Raw genomic sequence first — 9,114 nt, 5'->3', positions numbered from 1 at the left:
CAGGAGAACATTTATATTCAAATACTACAAATTTTTATATACAGAAATAACCCCTTCTTCAACAAGTATGAAAAGACCAAAAAAAAATAGTCCCTTACCTTTTTTAAATCTAGATGACCCATGAAGACACTCAAACTCCGGGTGTACTTTCTTCACTACAGACACCAGATACTGAATCTAGACCTGTCTGGGCGGTGCTCAAAGGAAGAACTTGGATGTGGGAAGTGAAAATCCCTTTCCCAAGTTGGTGCCCACAACCATGCCTTCACCTGCCTGGCCTCAAGGGTGTCATTTCCTGAAGCGCTTGAAAAGCGGGTACACATGCTTAGTGAAAGTCTTGTTCCGTGATGAGTGGTACTCCATGTACACTGTGTCATCAGCTCCCGACATGGAGCTCATGGTGCCAAAGTGCCGAGACACCTGTGGGAGCCCACTGTTAGTTTTCAAGAGGAAAGAAACTCTTTTTATAATATTTATAAGTTTTATAACATTTACAAGTTTAATAAACTACATTTTAAAAACATTTACTGACCTTTTACTATGTTCCAGGTATCACGTTAAGCAGTCTACACATATTAACTCTTCTAATCCTCACAATAATTCTCATCTTAACGAGGAGGAAACTGAGGCACAGAAAGATTAAGTAACTAATACAAGAGCACAAAGCTATTAAAGACCTGGGCCTTGAACCCAGGCAGTAGGGCTTCAGATTTCGTTTTTAGCTATAGTACTACCCGGCCTCTCCACAATTTCTGAACAGCATTTTTAATAGTCTCTCAAAATGCCCCTCAACTCCATCATAAGGCTTTGAATCAACTGGAGAGCAGAAAGTCCTGGATGTGGATCTTGACCCTGCCTCTCACTGGGTGACCTTGGTAAATACAGTCTGCCTGTACCTTAATGAACTCATCTGTAAAAGGGTTATCCCCCAACATAGATGGCCCACAGAGCACACATCAGGTTCTGACTTGGAGCCAGGCATTACAGTGCACTGGTCACAAGGAAGGATGGAGCAGGCACTGGGAAAGGACTTTAAGAGCTTGGCCCTAGGGCCTCCCTGGTGGCGCAGCGGTTGAGTGCTGGGTTACGAAGCTGCCCGCGGCCTCGGCGCCGTTTCAATCCCCGGCTGCTCCCCGGCCACCGGAGGAGGGTCCCACATGGCGCGCAGACCTCTCCTGCTGCCCGCTGCTCCCCTCAGCAGTGTACTTCGGTCCTTCTGCCTGCTCTGCTCCCCCCTCTGGCTCTGGTGAATTCTCTCACCCTCCCGCGCTTCTGACTTTCTGACTGTACCCAGTGCATGTATAAACAAACAAACAAACAAACAAATAAATAAATAAACATGCCTCTATTTAAAAAAAAAAAACTAAAAAAAAAAAAAACCAGAGCTTGGCCCCAGCAGAGGGATTGACCAGAGACAGAAAGGTTCCCTGGGATTTCTTTGAAGATTGTCCAGAGGGCGATCCAGCTGCCCACCCACTCAGGGGAAGAAAAGCCTCCAGCTGGAGAGGGAGGACCTGTCCTGGTGACACTCCTTCCTTCTCTCCCCGTTACAGTCATTGCACCCTTCTTGGCTCGAACATAGATTTAGTTTCAAAAGGACCTGCCTAAACTGTACTTGTCTCTCTGAATGGACCTGAGATAACTGCCTATGATTTTTAATTATTACATGTTACATGTTGTATTTGCCTGTACGTTGGAAAAGGCAACTGAGAGAATGGACTGTCTTTGACCAGGAGCCGGAAGCAGGGAAGTGGAGTCTCCTTTGTCTCCACTGTCTTTACAATGTACATTTCTTTGCCTTCCCCTCTCCAAGAAACTCCTCCCAGGACACAGCCTCGAGGTAGTGATGCTGAGACCATCCAGGTGGTGTACTTGACTAAACCCAGTTAAAGTCTCTATGTAAACCTTGAAGATTTGGGAGGTGGGGGTGGAAAACGTGTTTTCCAGCCATCCAAATCAAATCACTTAAGTCAGTTTCCTTGGTTATGAAAACTACCACTAACACTCTGGAGAGGCTGGCCCTTTTCATCAGTCTCTCCCTATCCTCCTTGTACAGGGGCTGGTTTCACATCATGCCTGGAATTCTCCCAAGGTTGTGACCTAACACCAGCACACAGTAGGGCATTCACTAAGTATCTAAAGAATACTTAGTGAGAACTCTTAAATTTTCCCCCAAAAGCATTGAATCTGCAATATGAGTTGAGCCTCAGATCTCCATCACAAGTTGGAAAATTCAGTTCTATTACTGAGGACAAAATCAGAGTTCAACGAACCAACTTGCCGAAGGCCCCAGTCCCATCATATTCCAACCCAAAGCCACCCTTATGAAAGCCTGGGGTCATATCTGCTTCCATTATTCGCTCTTCAAAAGACTGCACAAGCACATACAATGTAATGTGCCTCTGTGTATGTGTCTAAGAATTCTGTCCCTTAGGAGTAAGACACTGGAGCCTCACCCACTCACTCACCTGGCTGGATCTGGAACTAAATTCTCCTGCCACCACCTCTTCCTCAGCATCCAGGTCTGTGGATGCCAAGACTTTTTGTAAAAGCTGCTGTTGCTCTTCTTTTGTTGAGAATGCCAATTCTTCCTCCTCCATGCCAGCAAGCTTTGTGATCACCTACAAAGTCAAAACCAGCAGGCTGAGTCCACTTTTCTTTGTACTCTTTTGGCTCAGCCTTCTCCTGGGTTGGCATGCTAGGATCACTTCATTCCTATAGGCAAAGCTGGGCAGGTGGCTAGCAAGGGAGAGCTCTGACTGGGCATTCCAGAGACCAGCTCCAGCAACTTCCGTTAACAGGAAGCTTAAGAGGTAACTGCAAAGCAAATAGAGAGAAATTGGCTTCTAACACAGAGCAGCCAAATAATCACTTACAGAAGACAAAGAAAAATATTAGCAATTTTAAAACGCCCATCCTGGTAGTTCCCCATCTTGTACTAGGTAAGGGAGGGAGCAAATACTCAGGGGCAGTTTCCACTCTCTGAGGACTTTCAACCTCCAGAGTTTGGTGCCCAGAGCTTCAAGCAGCAAGGAGCACTCGCACAGGACAAGCTGTCAAGAATGGAGTCACAAGAGCAAGATACAACACAACCGAGAATTCTCTGGAGACAACTTAGAAGAAAGCCTACCTATTCCTCTGGTTTTTCCTCAAGATTTTACCACCACCACCACCCCCCGTCCCTTGTGTCCTCTTGTCCCTTTCCCTCCCTCTCAACTGCAGAAGGTTTACTGATGTCTACTATTTCTTTAAGTATTTCACAGTTGAACTTTGTTTTGTGAATGTCTAATACTTTGTTTTCACCCTTCTGATTTACTGTGCTGCACAGAACTCTCTCAAATTCCCTCCATCCTTTCTTACGGCAATGCACTACTGCGTGGTGTGTGCACCGCATCTTCTCAGGACAGGGTTTCTATGCCTTTCTCTTTCACTTCCCCTTCTGGGAGCCCTGGCACACAGATATTATTTCTTTTTAAGTTGTCCCAGAAAGCTTACCCTGTTTTCCTTTCCTCACTCTTTTTTCACTCTATCGAGTTCTTGTGTCCTCCAACACTGTGTTTTCAAGCTCATCATCAATCCTTTCTGTTGCTTCTGTTGGCTGGTGAGGCCCTGCATTGTATTTTTAAAATCAGCTATCGTGTTTCTTAACTCCATTACTTCCGAATGGAGCTGCCTCCTATTTTCATTATCCTTATTCTGGTGTTGTTTTGTACTCTGGGTGTTTGTTTGTTTGTTTTTAAAGTCCCATCGGCATTGCCAGGACTGTTACCTTGAATTCCCTTTCCGTCATGCTCTGCATCTCCACTGAATCAAGGCTCTTCTCAGGGATCTTTCGTTCTGGCATTTGGACTGTGTTTTTCTGCCTCCTCATTTTTGATTTTGTATGGGTTTCAGTAGGAACAAACTTCCCGCTGCTGTTTTAGTCAGGGGACTGGCACCAGTGAGGGGCAGAAGATACAGAAGACCAGTGGGGCAACAGGCATCAAAGGATCACCTCCAGGGGTGACGCATTCCTTTGTGGGGGCCTCAGGTGATCTAGATACCCCAGAACGGGCTTCATTAGCCTCTTCATAGGGAATGCAGGCGCTCTGACCTGAGTCAGGCTACAGTGCTCTGTATGAGCCTTAGACTCAAGTCAGGAGTCCTCACTCTGTTCCCTCATCCCCAACTCTCCTGCAATGCACCATCCATCCTGACTACCACTCACACACCCCCTTGTTCAATGCAGTACCAGACCTTAGGAGCCCTGATGTTGGCAAGTATCTGAATCAACAACTGTAGGGTGCTGCACAGGAGCTACTTCCATCTCTTGGGGATTGTCCCGCCCTCTTATCACTCTAAACAGGGCTCACATGAGGTTTTTCCTACCCCTTTCTGTTGGGTCGATGCTCTTACTGTGTATGATGCTAGTCAGTTTTTCTCTCAGAGGTCTTCTGGGTTCGTTTTACATCAGTTTTGCTGTCCTCATTTGAAGAAGGCAAGCCCAACACCTTCACTCTGCCACCCTCTTGCCAGACTCCCCTCATAATTTTAATTAAAGAAAGCTCCTAGCAGTAAGGAACTGAGCAGAGTTCTTCAGGTGGCCACATTCAGAAGGACAAATATAGGACACATCTGTCTTGGCTTGATCACCCTCCTGGAATGCCAGGATGATGATGATTCTGGGAACTCCAATCCTGCCACTTTCAGCAATCAGCACTGGAGGCATAGAAGGAAAAGGGGAGTACACGCTGGGTGCCGTCTTTGTCGAGTACACATTTTGGAGAATCCAGAGCTATTCCTAACTCAGTGCTTCTCTTGCACTGACTGTCCCAGGAGTCGGGAGGTCAGCATCAGAGCTCCGGTGCCTGCCTGAGCTCTGATGATGCTGTCAGCACGTGCCTTTGATAAAGAGACAGAAAGGTCACAATGCAAATCTTTCAAAAATCTGTCCTACCGCAAAAAGTATGAAAAGTGTTACTTTTTCCGGCTAAAAGCAGTTTCCTGCTTCTGGCACCCTCCACCCAGTTTCACAATCAAAAACCCTTTGGGACACTAAATCCTGACACAAACTTACTATACAAGTCAACAGGAAATAAACCATATGCGAAAGAAAATGAAAGTCAGTCGAAAACTTTAGAATCTCCCAAAATATACAAACACCTGACTTGGATATGGAGGATCTGGTGTCATTAGAGGCCCACTAACACCGGCTGACTCTTTAGGCGCCTGGAATGGCCACCCCTAAAAAGTATAGTGACAGCCACAGCTCCTTAGCATTTCAAGTCCTCTGAGGCAGGCACCTTTATTTAAATTTAAACTGAGGTAACATAAGCTTACGTGTATGTTTTACCAGTACAAGTTCATACCTCCTCGTGTGTGTAATCAAACCTCACCCACCACCAAAGTCCCAAAAAACCTCCACTGCAGGCCACTTAACTCCCTCCCCCCTTTGCTTTCACCTCCCAGGTCCCCTCTAGAAACCTCGGTTATGAGGTCAGAATCTAAGAATCAATTATACAATCAGAATCCAAGGGTTTGTTTCGGTTCAGCTTGGCTTGTCCCTTTGCTTTTTTTCTTTCACATATGAGTAAAATCATGTGGTGTTTGTATTTCCCCTAAATTATTTTGCTTAAGGCAGGCATGCTTTCCACCAACATCTAACCAACCATCTTTTCACAACGGTAAAAAGTCAAGAAGCAGAAATTCCATGCCTTGTGCTTCTAAGGTCCCATTCTCTGACTAGTCACTCTGAGAAGCTGGGGGCAGGCAGGTGTCCTGCATGATACTGTCCCTCAAACCTCCCTGCTACCGGCACCACCACACATCAGTTTTAGCAGTCTCCAGCGTCTGCCTGAGCTCTGTCCCATGCCAGTGGCCCCCACTTCTGGAGGCCTGGGTACAAAATAAGCCTTGGCTCCTCTCTGACAAGAGACCAAAATGGATCCATACCTTAAAGCTATACCCCTGATCTACCAAGAATCTCTGACGCTTAGTTGAGTAAGCCATCTCCTGTGTATCCTGGGACACCAGTGAGTAAAAGAAGCTTTGTATTCCTCTGCAACCATCCCTGAGAAGAGGCAGGAAACAGGGTATCAGCTGTTGTTAAGGTAGAAAGTAAAGGCAAAAACATGTCTTGCAGTTGGAGAGTTTCGTGTCAGGGAGTGATCATCCTAACCCTGCATGAGGACATCATCAAAATTAAGTACTTCAGTGCTTCAAAGGACACCATCAAGAAAATGAAAAGACCATAGATTGGAGAAAAATATACAAAGCATACTTCTGATAAGGGATGTGTATTTGTAAAAAAAAATATTACATTACCAGGGAAAATGGAACAAAATGGTCACTAGCTCTGACATCCAGGAAATTTGGGTTTAAATCCTAGCCCTGCAGCTTAATAAACCTGTATATTTCAAGTAGTGAAGACAAATAACACAAACATAAAAAGACCAAAGGATCTGAGCAGATGTTTCTCCAAAGTAAATATAAAAATCAACAATAAGGACAAAGAGTTCCACATCAATAACCAGGGAAATATAAACCAAAACCGCAACAAGACACCACTTGGCACCCACTAGGATGGCTACAATAAAGACAGATTACTATAAGTGTCAAGAATGTGGAAAAATTGGAAGCCTCATAATACATTACTGGTGAGCATGTGAAATGGTGCAGCAGCTTTAAAAACAGTCTGGCAGATTCTCTAAATGAAAAATGTAAAGCTACCATGTGAGCTAACAATTCTACTCCTAGACACATACCCAAGAGAACTGAAAGCATATATCCATACAAAATTTTCGTAACAGCATTATTCCAAGAGCCCTAAAAATGGAAACAATTCAATGTCCATCAACAGATGAATGGGTAGTGTTATGTCCATGCAGTAGAATTATTATTCAGCATTAAAAAAGAACAACAATCCTTTTGTATAATCCTTTTGAAAACATGTACACTAAGTGAAAAAAGCCACTCATAAAATGCCCAAATTATATAATTCGATACATATGAAATGTCTAGAACAGTCATGTTTATAACAACAAAAGCAGATTTGTGTCTACCTGGAGTTGCAGACTGGGAGGCAACAGAAAAATGAGAGTTACTGTTAATAGCTAAGGATCTCTTTATTGTGGTAATGACAATATTCTAAACACAGATTTGGTTATGATTATACAAATTTGTGAATATACTAAAAACTACTGAATTATATACTTTAAATGGATCAGTTGTATGGTATGTGAATTATATCTCAATAAAGGGGCTTAAAGAAAAAAAAAACATGGGCCTCCCCAGTGGCTCAGTGGTTGAGCGCTGGGCTGCGAGGCTGCCCGCAGCCTCTGCAGTGCCGGTTCCATCCCCGGCCACCAGCGAGGGTCCCACATGGCGCGCAGACCTCTCCTGCCGCGCCCACTGCTCCCCTCAGCAGTGTATTTCGTCAGTCTGCCTGCTCTGCTCCCCGCTCTGGCTCTGGTGAATTCTCTCACCCTCCCGCACTTCTGACTGTACCCAGCGCTTGTATAAATAAATGAATAAATATTAAAGAAAAAAAAGAAAAAAAAATCCCCAAGAAATTCTAGAATAAGAGAATTCTAGAAGAGCATTATCACAGAAAGTAGGACAGGAAATAATAACTATAAAACCTAATCCTTCTGGAAAATCTGAATAGTTCTGTTTCACCATTCAAATGTTAGTAGGTTAAGTATCTGTGTACTGCCTCTGGATCCAACTGTTTCTTAGTCTTATAGGAGCTCAGAGATGCAAAGAAAGCAATAAAATAGCTTATAGTAAAGACAACACTTTAATTAAATCCAAAGAAACTTTCAAATTAGGTTTTCTTTTTCTTATGATGAAGAGTAAAGAATAAGTAATGAATAGCATCACATACACTTATCAGATTATATTCTTGTCAGTTTAGAAAAGCTACAATTTCCCCAACAGCCTACTATATTCTGTTGTGTAAGTCTTTTTCCTGCAAGATAGTACTGCTGTTCCTACTCTGGATGGCAAAGCAAATGTTCAGCAGGGAGATTCAACTGCCCAAGGTGGCATGGCTGATCTGGTGCCCAAGTCCATGCTATTTCTATCAAAATGCCTGGTCTCTAACAACCAATCAGGTGCCTCTTAAGCATACTTGAATATAACATAATTCCAACAGATGTCCACTAACCTTGTCCTCTTCAAACACCCTCGCAATCCACGTGCTAAGGTAAGTGAATTCCTTGAGGACAGGGTCTGTGTCCCTGTCATAGGGCCTGAGGGGTCCAAAAGAGCCATGGCCATCTCAGCAGCAATGCCAGTTTCTACCACAGCCCCATGATAGGGGCTCAGGCTCTTTTACCACAGGTGTCAAGAAGATGCCTTCCCTGTTGTGTTCTCGATCACTGAGCTCATACTGCTGCATGCTACCATCCACGGCAGCATTCTACAAGGTTCCAAGTGAGGTGTCAGTCTGCTGGCTCCCTATGCTACGCCTACCAAGACCTTCCCTTATTTCTGAGTTGAGGCCAGGAGACAATTTTGTCCTCCCTTCTATTTCTACAACATTAAGCACTGATTCCTGGCACCTCCTGTCGACCGACACAACTGTTCAGGTTAAAGAACATCTGTGTGAATTCCAAACAGCTGCCAGAATAACCACTCATAGAGTCACCCGGAGGGCATGAGAAGTAACCAGGGGCAGGAAGACCTTGCTCCTTGCAGGCCACCTCACCCCGGAACACAAGCTTGCCATAAGAACACAAGCAGCCTGTCTGAAAGGAGACTTCCCAGGCCAAAGGGAGATGACCACCATTACCTTTTTTCACTCAGAGTACTCGCCCAAGCCTCTGCGCCTCCTGCCGCCGGGAGCCACCATGAGATGATATCTGAATGAGGACATTTGCTTCTGGCAGATCAAACGACGTGCCACCCACCTACAGAAATACAGCAGTGAGGGAAGGTTTTCATATATGGAAAAAAAAAAAGAAAAAAAATCAGCCAACCTCAAGTTTAAATAAATAATACAGGAAAACAATGACTACCCTCCTCTCTTTGGGTACTTTGGATGCAGGGAGGCCTGCAGAACCTGTAACGACCTCTCCTGAGAGCTGTCCCAAGGAAGCCCTAGGACCCCAGGTCAGCAACCCACAGCCAGTG

The 9,114-nt window shown here is 44.6% G+C and overlaps 1 pseudogene across 1 annotated transcript in view; it reads right to left on the bottom strand.

The window, feature by feature from the left end:
- Positions 1 to 288: 288 nt before the first annotated feature.
- The window catches only part of LOC311170551 (general transcription and DNA repair factor IIH helicase/translocase subunit XPB-like), a 29,057-nt pseudogene continuing 20,231 nt past the window's right edge, over positions 289 to 9,114 (bottom strand). Inside the window, exons 13-16 of the transcript in view lie at positions 8,774 to 8,891; positions 5,932 to 6,049; positions 2,469 to 2,621; positions 289 to 420 (exon numbers count right to left, since the gene is read on the bottom strand). The product of the transcript in view is annotated as a general transcription and DNA repair factor IIH helicase/translocase subunit XPB-like (transcript). The remainder of the gene's footprint in view (positions 421 to 2,468; positions 2,622 to 5,931; positions 6,050 to 8,773; positions 8,892 to 9,114) is intronic.

This window comes from Talpa europaea (assembly GCF_964194135.1).
Source record: "Talpa europaea genome assembly, chromosome: 5".
Lineage (NCBI taxonomy): Eukaryota > Metazoa > Chordata > Mammalia > Eulipotyphla > Talpidae > Talpa > Talpa europaea.
This window is presented reverse-complemented; position numbering and strand designations above follow the sequence as displayed.